The sequence below is a fragment of the Molossus molossus genome, unplaced genomic scaffold (assembly GCF_014108415.1).
Source record: "Molossus molossus isolate mMolMol1 unplaced genomic scaffold, mMolMol1.p scaffold_m16_p_12, whole genome shotgun sequence".
In the NCBI taxonomy this organism is placed as follows: Eukaryota; Metazoa; Chordata; class Mammalia; order Chiroptera; family Molossidae; genus Molossus; species Molossus molossus.
Window position 1 is genome coordinate 23,350,541 of NW_023425347.1, and position 15,591 is coordinate 23,366,131.

General features: G+C 39.5%; 1 protein-coding gene and 1 non-coding gene across 4 annotated transcripts in view; both read left to right on the forward strand.

The window, feature by feature from the left end:
* KIF13A (kinesin family member 13A) overlaps nt 1–15,591 on the forward strand; it is a 208,697-nt gene that overhangs the window by 15,044 nt on the left and 178,062 nt on the right. The gene's annotated exons all lie outside the window — the stretch shown is intronic.
* Nucleotides 601–703, forward strand: LOC118627313. Its single transcript, XR_004959076.1, has one exon. It is a non-coding gene; the product is annotated as a U6 spliceosomal RNA (small nuclear RNA).

Genomic DNA, 15,591 nt, shown 5'->3' on the forward strand with positions numbered 1-15,591 from the left:
TCCAGTTTTAAGTTGGGAAGACAAAGCCTTTTACTTGATTAGTCAGGCTTCATGATTAGACAGCTTTTACTCAGCATGTAGCAGATTCTATTGGAATGTGTCATTCCGGGTATGACACTGAGCACAGAGGGACATTTTTATTTCAGGATTCTGAGAGAGGAGATCTAATGACAACTTGAAAGTAAATAGATTTCAGATCAGTTATATGCTCAGATCAATTTGCCTGCTTCAGTTACCATGTGTTTTTTTTTAAATTAATTTTAATGTAGTCTTTGACTTAAACATCTGGATCCTGGCTAGCCCTGGCTATGGGTTTTAGTAACAAGGACCTTCTCCCTAAACCTCTTATTTAGTGAATTCTTTGTAGGGATATCAGTGATAGGCTGAGGTTAGAGTGCTGAGTAGCAACAGTTTATAGCCATTTAAAAGCCATGCATCCTTTCTCCTTATTCTGATGCCCTTCATTCATTTGGCCAAAACCTGTTGCCCTGAATGAAGACTAACATAAGTGCTGTAAAAGACCAGCTCATTCACACGTGTGCCTAAGATGGGCTGCTGTGAAAATGTAAGCAGATTGGTTCTTTTAAAAATTTTTTATTAGTGCTCGCTTTGGCAGCACATATACTAAAATTGGAACAAAACAGAGAAGATTAGCATGGCCCCTGCGCAAGGATAGCAAATACGTGAAGCGTTCCATATTTTAAAAAAAAATTTATTAGTTACATATTTTATATTATAAAAGAGCTAACAGAACTTGCACTATATATAGAATTTTAAAGGCAGGTGACTAATCAAAATTAATAATCTTTTTTAAAAACGTTTTTATTGATTTTATTGGGGTGACATGGGTTAATAAAATTATATAGGTTTCAGGTGTACAATTCTATAATACATTATCTGTATATTGTCTTGTGTGCTCACCACCCTGCAGATTGGTCCTCCATCTGCTTTAGGGTTGGACAGGTAGGAGTAATGTGGTATTTAGGGGAGGACTGAAAACTCCTGTTGAATTTGAACATGTGGAAACTTAAACCAAAGCTTCCTCTTTCAAAAGCATCTCCTTTATTTCAACAAGCCATTGGCAGTTTTTGAGGATTTTTGTTTCTTGCAGTATTTGCATGAAAGATGCCTACAGGCCAGAGCCTTGCAATCCTGCACATGAAGGCTCCCGCCTCACTGTGGTCCCAGGGGTGCTCTGTGTCCTTAGGATGTCCCAGGCTGCCCTTTGGCAAGTGAGGTGGAGTTGAGAGAAGCTGTAGTTGAGGAACTGATGTGCCTTTTGGGGCCTATAAATTGGGGGAAAATAATAATGCTTCCTACTTCCAGTTTTTGAAAAGCTGTTTCTCATGAAGGCTCTTCATTTGCTTGTGGCTTCTTGCTTGCATAATGTGGCCCTTTAATAAAGACTTCTCATTTTATAGCAGGGTATTACATCAGGGCACACAGCCACGTGGCAAGAGAGTCCTGACTGTAAGTGTCCCTCTGTGACCATTGTTGGTGGGGACTGAAGCCCTGGCCAGTGTCTGGTGCCGCCTGCTCTGGGCACTGTTTCGTGGAGGCCAGTACTCAAGTGGAAACTGCCTAACATCTCACACACTCTGACTGGAGTAAATGGATGCTGACAGGGCTCTGTGCTGCTTTGCACCAGCACATGATCTTTAGAGTACGTCATCTTCAGAACTTGAAGCACTTGTTTCTCATTTTTGCTGGGCTGTAGCCTCGATACTGGACTGGACTTTTGGGAAGGAGCTTGACATTTTATTTAATAAACTGCTCAAGCCCTGGCCAGTTTGGCTCAGCGGTTAGAGTGTCGGCCTGCGGTCCGGAGAGACCCGGGTTCGGTTCCCGCTAAGGGCACGTACTTCGGTTGCAGTTTGTCCCCGGCCCTGGTTGGTCGTGCGGGTGGCGGCCACTCGATGTGTCCCTTCACATCGATGTTTCTCTCTCTCTCCCTTCCTCTCTCTCTCTCCCACTCTATCTGTACAAAAAATGGAAAAATATCCTCAGGTGAGGATAAAAAAGAAATAAAAATAAAAATAAACTGCTCAATCTTCCTTGCTTCCATTGGCAATTGAAAAGCTCTGTGGATAGTGATGAGGAGGTAGAGCACATATAGGAATCAGTTGGTACTCCTTGTCCAAGTACATCTTCCACGTTCTCCCTCTATACCGAAGGTCAGCTGATCCCCTTGGGAAGGCCGGCGCAGCTGTGCAGCTGTGCTCTGAAGAGGCTGCCCAGAGGATTCTGCTCACAGGCCTCAGGCACTGTGGGTCTGTGTAGAGATGTTCTAGGCTTCTGGACCTTCACTGGTTTCTAGAGTGGTTTACAGGTTAGAAGACAGCTGACTGGGAACGTTTTGTCAGTGCGTGTGTGCATGCTTGCTTGCTTGTTAATTTATTTAGCTTATTTACAAGCAGAATGATACTCATAAAGTGCCTTGGCATTTAGTCACTGATGGTTCATTATAGCTCTTTGAGTTTAGCCATAGAGTAATGAGTAAATGTTTCCAAGTAATTGAGTGGAAGATAATGACCAAGTCCATGTCCCCAGAGAATTTGCGCCAGTGGCCTCTCACCTTTCCTAGACTCTGAACTACAGAGCAGAGCCCCTCATCTTGTTTATCTTGCTTCTTCCCTACTTCTTCCCTCAGCAGCTGGCACATGCCTGTACACAGTAGGTGCCCTCAGAGGTTTGTGATTAGATTTGGTGAAAGGTGTGGATATGCATTTTATGGGAAGAGCTGTGCTTTGGTAGGGCATCTGTGGGTGGAGTGCTATGATTTGATCCTCAGGCTGTATTCTTCACGTCACTTGTGGTTCTACCGCTTCTAGACTGGGCCCTACAAGACCTTTAATTTCTGCTTTAGGTTATTATGTAATGACAGGTTGTGCACTGTGGTGTGGCTTTTTTGGATGAGGCAGTACAAATGTAGCTCTGACCCCTTCCAGCTTGAACTGCCACTGCCTGGGGCTGACATGCAGAGGCCGTCTCTGTTAGCATTGCTTAAGATACGCACAGGTCCATTCCACTGAGAGGTCCCTCAGACTTGGACAAAGTTCGTATATTTAGTGTGTGCTGCACAACCTACATAGGAGCCTCAGCAGCCAGTTCTATACAGGTCCCTAGGGGAAGAGAATCCTGTTGTAGGCGAAGTCATAACCTCAGGATGTTTCCCTTCCTACAGTGCCAGAACTCTTGTCTGCCCCAGAGGGGGTGTGTGTTCCCAGACTTGGAGGTAGCTGCACATACCTGACTTGGTTGGCATTGATGCGAGTCAGAATATGAGACATTTTCCCTCCATTTGTCATGGGTAGAAAGGGGTGGAGGGACAGAGCTGGGAGAAAGGGAAGATATTGGAGTGTGGTGCCTGTTGAGTGGCACAGCTCCCTGAGTGGCAGGGGTGTTGGCTTGCTTACTTTTCTTTCTCCTGGTGGGTAAGGGCATCTCTCATTTTCTTCCTATATGGCAGTTGGGTTGATGCTGCATCTTCTGCTTGATCTTGTTGCAAGTGTCAATTTTTATTTTTTAACTGAAACACAGAGGTCAAATGATGGATGCTCTTGAGTATGTCAATCCCCCAGAGGTACTAAGGGTCGTAGGAAATTCCTAACATTGCTGTCCAAGAATGCACATTCAATGGAAGTCACATGAGAATGGCATTCTACAGGGATAGCTTTGAGTCTGTTTTAATCTATATTTTTAAGTAAGCCATTGCAGACTTTAGTGAGTCTTTATGAAGACTATACAGACTTGATTAAATAAGCCATTGCAGATTTTATTTAATAAGAACTTTATTAACAAGTTACTTTTGATACAGTTCCCAACAATTGCCAAACCTTAAGGACTCATAGTACCATGGATGAGTCTTGCTGGTTCAGAAATCAGAGCAGGAAGGCAGAAGACTCAGTGGTTAAGAGCGGGAGAGGAGACCCACGTTACAGGTCTTACCTGTGGGGAGTGAAAGATGGGCAGCAGCTGATAGGAAGTTGTTGCTAATAGCAGTCTGTCTGGGAGGGTATTTCGTGACTCTGGAGAGAACCCAGCACCTTGGCTCCGAGAACCTACAGCCCTTCCGGAAAGTCTTTGGACGCTTTTCTCTGCCTTGGACAAGTTTTCCAATCCTTGATCAGTTAAGTCTAAGAGGGCTCTATCTTTCTTTCTTCACTTTAAAAATGATAAAATAACAATTGAAACTGTTTTGTACTTCTATTATTTTAATCCAAGGGTCTGTGTGGCTGACTCAAAGGAACTCGCAGCTAATTTTTGCATGCCTCAAGGTCTCTTCCTTCTCTTTTTTGAAATCTCCAGTAACTTTTTAATATGTAATGTTTCCTAATTATAAAAGTGATGCCCATTTACTGTTAAACAGCTTAGGAAATGTAGGATGTTAGAGATCGAGTAAAATTTGCTCATCATCTCAACATTTTGATGCTTTTCCCTTTTTCTGTGCATACTATTTTGTACTGATGAGATAAAGGACTTAATTCTATTTTTTTATCCTCACCCGAGGACATTTTTCCATTTTTTGTTCAGATAGAGTGGGGAGGGAGAGAGAGAGAAAGAAACATCGATGTGAAAGGGACACATCGAGTGGTTGCCACTGCATGACCCAACCAGGGCCGGGGACAAACTGCAACCAAGGTACATGCCCTTAGCGGGAACCGAACCCGGGTTCCTCTGGACTGCAGGCCGACACTCTAACCGCTGAACCAAACCAGTTCAGGGCTATTTCCTAAGGTTATGAAAACACAGCAATTGCATACTGCCTCTAGTCTGTAACACTTAGAATTCTAAAAATTTAGAATACTGAATTCAGTAAACCATTGGTCCAGAATTCTGTCTCTTTGACTTTTTGTTTGTTTGTTTTGCTTTGCTTTACCTGTGATCTCTCTCTTCATCAAGGTTTTACCCTCCTCAGGTTCCCTTTCCCCTGAGGAAGTATGCTCAGTACAGAAAGGGAACGTTCCTTCCCCATTGATGAAGCAGCAGGGGCACGGGTCCTGGAGTTTCGGCTGCCTGAGTGTGGATGTTGGCATCTGCATGTACTAACTGTGTGATCTTGAGCAAGCTGCTTCATTTCACTGTACCTTAGTTTCTAATTTTGTGTAAAATAAAGCTCTTAGACTATTTTTTGCACATGGTAAATAAAGTATTAGCTATTTTTATTAGTACATTGTTATTACTATGAATGCAGTAGTAAGAACCATAGAGGGATGATGCTGAAGTGGTGTGATGCACAGTGATGAATAGAACAACAGTACTGATAATGTCTCAACATTATCTGATGGGGAGGGTGCAGCCAAGCGAATCTATGGCTGGTCTATGTTGAAACAATCAAGTATTGTGTCATATTTGGATTGGATCTAGTAAACACTGATTTAAAAAGATGCTCACATTGCCACATCTTAACCAGTGAGCATCTTAATTTTGTTCTTTCACTTACTCTTAAGAACTTTTGAAAGTGTACTTGCTCACTGGCAAACTTGCTCCACAAGAATGAATACTTACTGTTTTTTGTATATAACTTTGTTTTGTGGGGTGTGGAGGGACATTAGACAAATTCTAATGGGTACACCAGGCCATTTCTCATGAGTGCTAGAGTTCCTGCGCTAGGCCTCTTCAGATGTGGAATTATGAAGAGATACACACAATTTTTATGAGTTGACATTGATAATTTTCATTTTAACCTTACCTGTTTCCTACTACCTACCTGTTTGAAAGTTTTTAATCTCAAAAATTATATTTTTAAATTTGATGAGCATGTGCGTATTCCTTAATCTAAAATTATGACTAAAGCTAATGTGTTATCTATGACCACAAAGATACATCTAAAGTAAAACAACAAGCTCCTGGCCGGTTTGGCTCAGCGGTAGAGCATCAGTCCATGGACCAATGAGTCACCAGTTCGAATCCGGCCAAGGACACGTATCTCGGTTGCAGTTTGTTCCCGGCCCCTGTCGGGATCATTCGGGAGGCAACCAGTCGATGTGTCCCTCTCACATTAATGTTTCTCTCTCCCCCACTTTCCCTCCCACTCTATCTGGAGATAAACAGAAAAATACCCTTGGATGAGGATTAAAAAAAAAGGGAAAAAAAAGTAAAACAAGGAAGTCAATATCAACCCTGATAATAAAGCGTCTGGATAAGTAGTGAGATCCAACATCACCAGTGTCTTCCTTCAGTGGCGGTGGCTCTGAAAACACCTCACTAATGAAGCACAGTTCATTTGTGTTGAGTCACTTGTAATCATTTTTCTTCTTCCTGCTTCTAAAGAGAGAATGGAACTTTTGACTCAGTAAAAGTTATGTGAAAGTTTGTAAGGACCAGAGAACCAGTTTCTATGTATAAACTCTGGGTTTCTCCCATTAATTGTTGAAATGCTGGCCAATAAAATGGACTTCAGGAGACTGGAATAGAATAGAACAAAAGCCTTATTCTTTCCCACCTATGATTTCTGATATTTGAATACTGCGCTCAGATGGTCAAGTTTTGAATGGTTTGTGTGGTGTTTATGGCTTTATCTGGGATAAAATCAAGCCAACTTGGAAGCTTCACCAATGCTGATAGCCCAAGCCCATGAAATATTTGACAGGCTGGTATCATTCTGTCCAGTTTCATGTGTTATTAGCAAAAACCCCTAAACTTCTGGGTTTCTCTTCAACAAAGCACTATCAGTGTATACTTCGACAGCATTCCACTTATATTTTTCTCCTTAGTAGGATAATGAAATTTTCCACTGTTTTTATGAATTTGATTTACTTTATCCATTGATTGGGTCCATTACTTTTTATTTCCTTTGCTTTTCTGCATTTGAGGGCAATGGGGAATAAGGTACAGTTCCCTGATGTCAGTTTTTGAGAACCGAAGACAAGATTTATTAAAACATCCTTTTAGGCCAATAAATGATCCTAATTTCAAAAAGTGTGTGTGGGGTGTGTGTGTGTGATATATTTGAATATCATTTGCATTTTGTCTCCCATTCTACAAATGTGTTTTGTGAGAATTAGTGAGTTGGTTACATGAACAGCTAGAAGAAAAGGAATAGAGTTAGTGGAACAATTGGTTCCTGGATAATATTCTTCAAAATCAACTCAATGGAAGTATAATTTACCTGCAACAACAAGCTCCCATATTAAGTGTGGTCCTTCTTGAGTTTTTATGATGGTACCACCACCATTACAATATAGAACATTTTCCATCACCCAAATCCCTCCGTGGGCTCTTTTGCAGTCATTGGTAATACATATTTTTCATACTGTACAACCCTTTCTCCCCATGTTTCTCACATGACACTCTTACTCCCTCTCTACCCCATTTCTGTTGGTCACAATGTTAAAAGGGAAACAAAAGCCTCTGATGTCTAGACACAGTGATTATGTAATTGTACTCTATAGGATAAATGATTGTCCCTGTGAACTTTAACTTGACCGTGCAGTAGAAGACAGACAGACCTGTGATCTCAGTGATTGACTCATGCATGTAAGTAAAACACTTTGGGGCTGGCTGATAATGTGAGCTTGATTCTACTCACTGCATTGTCATTAATAAGCCAGAACTAATTGGAGAAATAGAATTTGAGTCAACCATGAGGACAGTTTTAATTGAATGGAAAACTGTTGATTGGCCATCTTACACCTCCAATATCGGGAGGCTCCAAGGAGTGAGAGAGAGGACCACTGGGAATTTGTCAGGACAGAAAAGAAAAGAGTCATGTCCGGCTCTGTGGCTGAGCTGCTTTAGTGTGCTGTCGGTGACCTCCAGGCTCAAGCAAACACATCTGCTGTGCCTACACCAACGTCAGCTATTCCCTTAGGGTGGACTGAGGTACAGATGGCTGTGTCTGGCTCCACCATCCCCCAGCCTAGCCTTGCTGGCTCCTGCTTCCTGGCTGTTCCCATCTCTGTGGCCAGTGTCCTCTGTTTGTTTGCCTCCATTGCCAGGTGCCTTCACGTATTTTTCCAGGGCTCCTTTCTTCCATTGCCTCCTTTACAATTGACTGCTTGCTTATCTCCTGTGTCTCAGCCTTCGCAGGAAAAGCTTGACCTGTTATGGCTGTTACAAGTCTGTTCTTCAATTTACTACCACATTTTCACTGAATCTAAAATGCTATCGATTGTAAGACACATTGGTATTTAGGAACCACAAAAGAAAGAAAAACTCTTGCTAGTTGAACCATTAAACCTTGATTGTAAGATGTATCCTAATACCAGAATGTTAAAATGTGGTTGAAAGACATGGTATCAACAACCAAACATTGCTTCAGGTTTAGACTGGAGTAAAGGCTTTAGGGGGAGGATATCCAGGGTGAAGGGAGAATAAGAAGTCATTTGAAACCAGGGTAAGACACTCAGTGTACACAGTAACATCCATGTAGCTTCTGGAGGTTGGCCTTATTTTGGGTGGAGGGTCATAGAAACCCATGCAAAGAGGAAAACATTATCAGTTACATGATTGTGTTACATAAAACAACACTGTCAGTTATTTGTTTTCTTAAGAAAACAAACTACTCAAAAAGAACATAACCAGCCCTAGTCTGTGTAGCTCAGTGGTTAGAGTGTTGGCCCACACACTGAAGGGCCATGGGTTTGATTCCCAGTCAAGGGCACAGACCTGGGTTGCAGGTTCGATCCCCAGCCCCAGTCGAGGTGTGTGTGTGAGGCAACCATCAATGTTTCTCTCTCACATTGATATTTCTCTCTTCCTTTCTCTACCTCCCAGCCTCCCTCCCTCCCTTCCACTCTCTCTAAAAATCAATGGAAAAAAATATATATTCTTGTGAGTTTTAACAAAAAAAGAACATAGCTATTCTTGTTACTAAACCCCGGATGAAACATCTTTTCTTTACAGATCATTTAGTGAACAAGATCCTCAACAATATATATACCGTAAATACAGTCATCTTCCCCACTTTATTGAGATATAATTGACATATAATATAAGTAAATTTAAGGTTTATGTGTTGACTTGATATACTTATATATTACAAAATGATTATCACCATAGTGTTAGTCAACAGTCCATCACGTCACATAATTACCATTTCTTTCTTGTGGTGAGAACATTTAAGACCTCCCTTAGCAACTTTCAGGTATATAATATAATATTTTTAACTATAATCACCATGTTGGGCATTAGATCCTCAGAATTTTAAATATAGTTGATTGGTTTTGTCTATGTTATTTACGGTTGTCAGTTGGTAAAATATTGTAAGTGCAGCTTGCCTTTAGTGTTCTGGCTTAATTCAGGGATAATATAAAAGGCTTAAAGTATGCTTGGTGTTTGTTGGGCTGATTATGTGGTGGAATCAGGTCCCTGGCTTGCTTGCTGGGGCTTGATTTAGCTCATATCTCAATAACTTGCTTTATTAGTTCCACATCAGTTGCTATAGCCCACCTTGATAAACCCAGCTCCTTATCAGCCCCCACACCCCACTCCAGTGAAGTCCACCCCCTGCCCCATGCCCAGATCTCATTAAGTTGCACACCCAAGTTCTCACTTCCTTAGTGTCTCCGGTCTGAAATGCTCTTGTAACCTCCTCTCCACAAACTTACATTCATTAGTTCCTTTCAGATGATTCAAAATGCATCCTCTTCTAAGAATCTTTCTCAGACACTTGTCTTATTAACTTCAAACCCCCTTACATTATTTAAATAATTCTGACCATGTTATCATGAACTTGTTCATTTGCTTTCTTACAATTTTTAAAAACAATTATATGGTAATTTTCTTGAAAGGGCTTTGCTTCTTTTACTGTGGAGCTTCGTGGGTGTCTGGTGAGAAGGTGGGAAGTGCAGTGACGGAATCGATGGTATACAGAACTCTGAGTCCCTCCTTAGTGGTGAAGGGAGAGGGGTTTCTTCCCAGCTCCGTTTGCTTTGCTTTGCTGTTTTTTATGCACTTATATGATGGACACCACAGTTCCATCACAATTTTTTTAACTTACCCTTATTCTCCTGGGAATAACATTTCTCTCCTGAGGAATGACATAAAAGGTATTTTTCAAACATTTAAAACTATGTCCCCTTTGGATCAACTTAAAGATCTCACATCTTTGTGGGAGATGATATTCTCATATAGCCCCTGTGGAGAGGATGGGGGTGGGGTGTGCCTTGCAGTATCTCCCCAACTATAACTGGCATAAGACTATCCACTCATATAATAATGTTGAAGATTATGACTCTAAAATAGTTGCTGATTTGTTGGCCAGCCTGATCACATTCACAAATGCATATTTAGGATATAGAAGGGAAAAGATTATTTATGGGGAGAGTGTTGCTTCACAAAGATGACTTGATTTCGAAGTTTAGTTCTGTTTTCAGTTATTCATTTGTTAAGTTCAGTCAACAAACTTAGGTGCCCAAAGGCATATCCATTAGTGTTCGCAGTCAAACCAAATCCAAAATAATTTTTCATGGCTCCCCACTCTTTAAAAAAAAATTTTTTTATCCTCACCTTAGGACACTTTTTGCATTCATCTTCAGAGAGAGCAAGAGGGAGAGAGGGAGGAAGAGAGAGAGAGAGAGAAACATCGATGTGAGAGAGACACATAGACTGGGTGCCACCCACACAACCCTAACCAGGGCCGGGGACAAACTGCAACCGAGGTACATGCCCTTAGCGGAAACCGAACCCGGGTCTTTCTGGACCATGGACTGACACTCTAACTGCTGAGCCAAACCGGCCAGGGGTTGGCTCCCCACTCTTGAAGAACTTTTATGTTTTTAATTTTTCATTGACTCGTGTTCTTACGATTCTACCATACTGGCAACTTTTAACTCCTAAAAAGTTTCTCTATCGATTGGGAAAACACAAATGCCATTCCAAATGAATGCATAATACAATTTTTCCTAGACTTTGATTGCATCCTCTTGGGCAGAGGCATGCTGATTGGTGGAAACTGCAAGCTTTTAATTGCACAAGGAAATCTACCATTAGATGTCCCCAATTTTCATGTTGATTTGGGGGTTAACGTGGAGGTTTAATAAATATAATTGAAAACGCTTTCTTTCCTGAAGAGTTCTTTTCACTTCAGGCAGGGTAGAACTGACCTGTTGGGGAGAAAGTTACTGATACAGAAGGTGTTAAGTTCGTCTTGTTTTAGGGTTGTTTACAGTGACTGGCTGTTTCTAGCCAGTTTATTTTTCTAAGAATAACACATTCTTTCCTCTCCTGCTGTCCAACTCTTAATTCGGATATGTTCATACAGAGAAACATCTGGTATTCCAAGAATTTTATTTTTAGTGGCAACTGGATATTTTATAAAATTCTTTTTATATTTTAACTCCCAGACATGATGCAGCTCAATTAATAAATGTAAACATACATAAAATACATGGTTTTGTATGGGTATGGCTGAGTTTCCCACGCAGACTCTACAAACATAAATGAGTATGTCTCTAGAAGCTCCCACAAAGCTTCAGGGATCATGTTGGTGTGCTTTTTTCATTGTATACCTAGCACGAAGCCTCACAGTGAACATTGAATGAATGATCAGTAGTTCCTTAAATGGTGACTTGTATATAGCTTACCAGCAGAGTCGTTTTTTATTCAGAAATAAATGAAACAAATGTTAGCATCGTCCAAATAATTTTATAACTGAATTTTTATACATTCAAGAAAATAGTGGATAAAAATCAATTTAATGTTTGTGTGAATAAAACCATGACAGTGGATTAGATAGAGTAAATGAGATTAAAGTATAAGAATAAGTCATATACCAGGAATTAATTATAAAGATTACAGTATACATTCAAGGTGAAGATGAAGGGATTGAGCAGAATTTTCCAATTTGAAATATAAGGATAGTTGATGAAGAAAAGTAAATTGCTATTATACCCAATTTGCCTCTCAAAATTCAAATAACAGCTGCACTACACTTATAGCAAACAGTTTTACTATTTATAGCTTGAGAACCAAAACTATGTTTTGGGATATTTATAGACATTTTACTTAATTTCAGATACTAAGAAGTCTGCTGTATCTAGTTTTCACCAGATATGGAGTTAAATGTGTGTTATACAGAGTATTCTATGCAAATACAGTTATTCCTAAAGAGAAGTTGCAAAACAACAACAACAACAGCAAAACCCATATTTTTCTTAGGAAGAATGAAGGGCCAGAGATAACATTTTTCAGAGAAGAGTTTTTGCAAGCTGCTTCAGTATCTTTTGAGGAATTTAGGTTGATCATCTGGAAATAGTAGATGAAATTAATGTCACTGAAGACAAATCCAATTGATTAGAATGGTTAGTGATTATTCTTTGGTTAAATCCCTCATTACGCACAAGGTACAGTTATAACTGGATGAAAACTTAATGGTTTGTAGAGGTGGTGTCTATCATATGAAGAGTTTTCTATTTCTGTATCAGGTGATCAGAATACTTTACTAGCAGGGTTTGGTGACAGCTTTCAGAGCCATTTCTCTATTGAAAATGTTTTCTCTGAATGCTTACTGGAGGAAGACTGGCCCAAGACCTCAGAGTGTTCTTTTAAAGCTTTTTGAAAAAGTGTGTGAAGCCACTGTTATGGTAAGCATATGACAGTTTGGCTGTTAGATACTCCATACACAATGTCTTCATCCTCATGCAAATGAGGACTCCAAATCTTCCAGTTAGATTAGTCCAAAAGGTACTGTCCTAATTGATCAAAATGGAGCCACTCTGATTGGTTGGTGAAGAAGCTGATGGGGAGGGTGGATATAGCTGCACAGCTCTAATTGGATGGGAGAAATTTCTGTACTGTTGGTTGATGTAGAATTCAAGGAACTCCTTCATAAAGGCTAGCTCCAAGGGCAGAAACAGTACAAGCAGGTAGTTCAGTGCAGGGTTTTCCCTAAAATGCAATTTGCGTGAGAGGTCCCTGTGTAGAAATGCCTGCTAGGCTCTGTTTTTAAAACTTGAGTCCAGTTAGCCACTGGGAGCCCTTCTTAGTAGGTATCTTCTTTTTTCAGGGTCTGTATCATTCACAGCCAACAGTATTGTATTCTTTTAATAAATTTTAAAAGAAATTTAAAATTAATAAAAATATTTCCCTAGCTGGTGTGGCTCAGTTGGTTGGAGTGTTGTCCTGTGCACTGAAAGGTCTTGGGTCTGATTCTCCATCAGGGCACATACCCAGGCTTTGGATTCTATCCCTGGTTGGGGTGTAAATGAGAAGCAACTGATCACTATTTCTTTCTCCTTCTCCCTTCCTCTCTCTCTAAAATAAATAAAAGCATATCCTTCGGTGAGGATTGAAAAAATAAAAATAAAAATAAAATGAATAAATAAATTGAAGTCCCTCAGTAAAGGTTTTTCTAGGTGGGTGGTTAAGGGATATTTTAATCTTTAAGTGTTTTTTAAATGTTCTGTTAGGATTTGTTTAGGTATGATTAAAAGTGTTTTTGAGTCAGACCAGTGTGGCTTAGTGGATTGAGCATCGTCCCATGGACTGAGAGGTCTAGGTTCGATTCCTGATCAGGGCACATGCTTGGGTTGCAGGCTTGACCCCCAGTAGGGAGTGTGCAGGAGGCAGCCGATTGATGTTTCTCACATCAGTGTTTTTAATCTCTCTCTTCCTCTCACTCAAAAAATCAATAAAAACATTTTAAAAAGTGCTTTTGAGGATTACTAGACAAATAAAGATAAATTCTTAAGATTGAGAGATCATTATTGCTTTTGTAATTTTGTAAGATGCTCAACTGTTGAATAAATAATATTTTTGTTAAAATTCAGAAAATAGTGTATAAGAAAAGAATGTGTTTGTGTACATATGGTGTACTATCAGTTAGTCCTAAAGAGTTTAAGAAGGTAAATTTGACCAATGAAATGCATAATTACAGTGCTTTATTTTATAATCCATTAATAAACTATTTCAAAACATCAGATGTATTTGAGTAATTATATTTTTAATCTTCTGTTTCTCTAATAAAAAATAAAGTTTGCACTCATATTTGTTCAGATGCCCCCTGGTTTGTTAGAATTGAATAAGATTGCTCTCAGCTCTTTTTCTTATTTGTTAGGAAGTAGAGATTTGTAATTTTGTATTTATGCTGATCAACAAAAAAGATTAGATATCCCACACTCTGAGACTCTGCCAGATGTAATTTACATTTGAACAAGGATTTGCAAAAGAACAAAGATTAAATTAAACAATTAGAGCTGTATACTAAAAACTGTATCCTAGGCAAACTATTTGGGTCAATAGTTTTTGTCTTCAACAAACTCTTGCTTTGTGAGTGCCCAGTAAATTGGTTGTAATTAATAATTGTCTTAGTGCATGTTTTGTCTAGGAAGAAAGGAGCTAGCTAGCTAAAATAAGTTTGTAGGATTGTATCATGTTAGTTAATCAGTGAATTTTATTAATATAAAAACCATTATAAGTATTACTTTTGAAGTGTACCAGTAGTATCTTTGTTGTCTCTTAACTGTGTTTAGTTTTGGCCTCACCTCTTAATTTGTCATTCTTTGGGCATACTAGCTTGAATGGGCACTTTTTATTTTTTTAAACTTTGTATGCAATATTATGACTGTGTAGTGCATGGCATTTTAAACTGGGGTCAAGTGAATCCCTGAAATAAAATGTGAAATGATGTGTTTGTGGATACATGTGCAGTTTCCAAGGGTAAGAGTTCATATCTTTAATCAGAATTTCAAAGGGTTTCACAACTCTAGAAAATTAAGAACACTGGTGTCAGGTACATTTTATGGTTGTATTTGGGAGCATGTTTTTCTTTTTCTATCATAACTGCTTTCCCCTCCATATGAGACCTCCACTAACAAAAAAATACATTTAGAGACCCTTTATATAGCCAAGGTCTGCAGACTGTCACAATTGTTTACATTAAAGTGATGAAATATATCAGCAGCTGCCTGTTATTTCTCTAATCCCTCAGTAGCCAGAATTAAAATGTTGTGGGTGGCTTTAATTCATAGCAGGAAGGCCTTTGTGGTTACTATAATAAATGTTAAGCAAAGCCTTCCCCAAAGCCATTGGTCACATGCTTTGCCTCACTAGTAATTAACTTATCAATGAGCTATGGTACACTCTAGTGACTTTTCCCTAAAAGATTTATACTTATGGCAAACCAGGGCACAATAAATTTTTTTATGCAAAGTGCTTTTTTGACCTAGAGGAGGCTAATGTAAATTTCTAATGAGCTATGATGTATAGTGATGGGTGAGTTTCAGCAGCTCCTTTGAGGTGGCATGCACTCCATCTCATCTGGTCTTGTTTTTCCTGAGGTCATGTTGTATATTGTACATTTGACTTGTGTGTTCATATTGAACATAATATTGTAAGGCAAGAGGCTGTTTATTTTTACTTGGAAAGTATCTATCTATTAGAGTGTGGATTTTGCTTTCAAAGAGTACATACTCTCCCTCTATGACACAGCCCTGCTCTATTGTAAAAGATGACTCATGATAGAATGTGTGTCAGGTTTTGGAACAAAAACGTCTCCTTCACTGTTCATGCAGCATAATTTATTTCACTTTTGAAAATCTATAGTGTTGAGAGCGTGAGTTGAATTCTGTCATTGTTTCTGGGAGTTGGGAGACATTTGGCTCTTTGTATTTTTTTCCCCCAAAGAAAATGATACCCTTTTTAAACAGA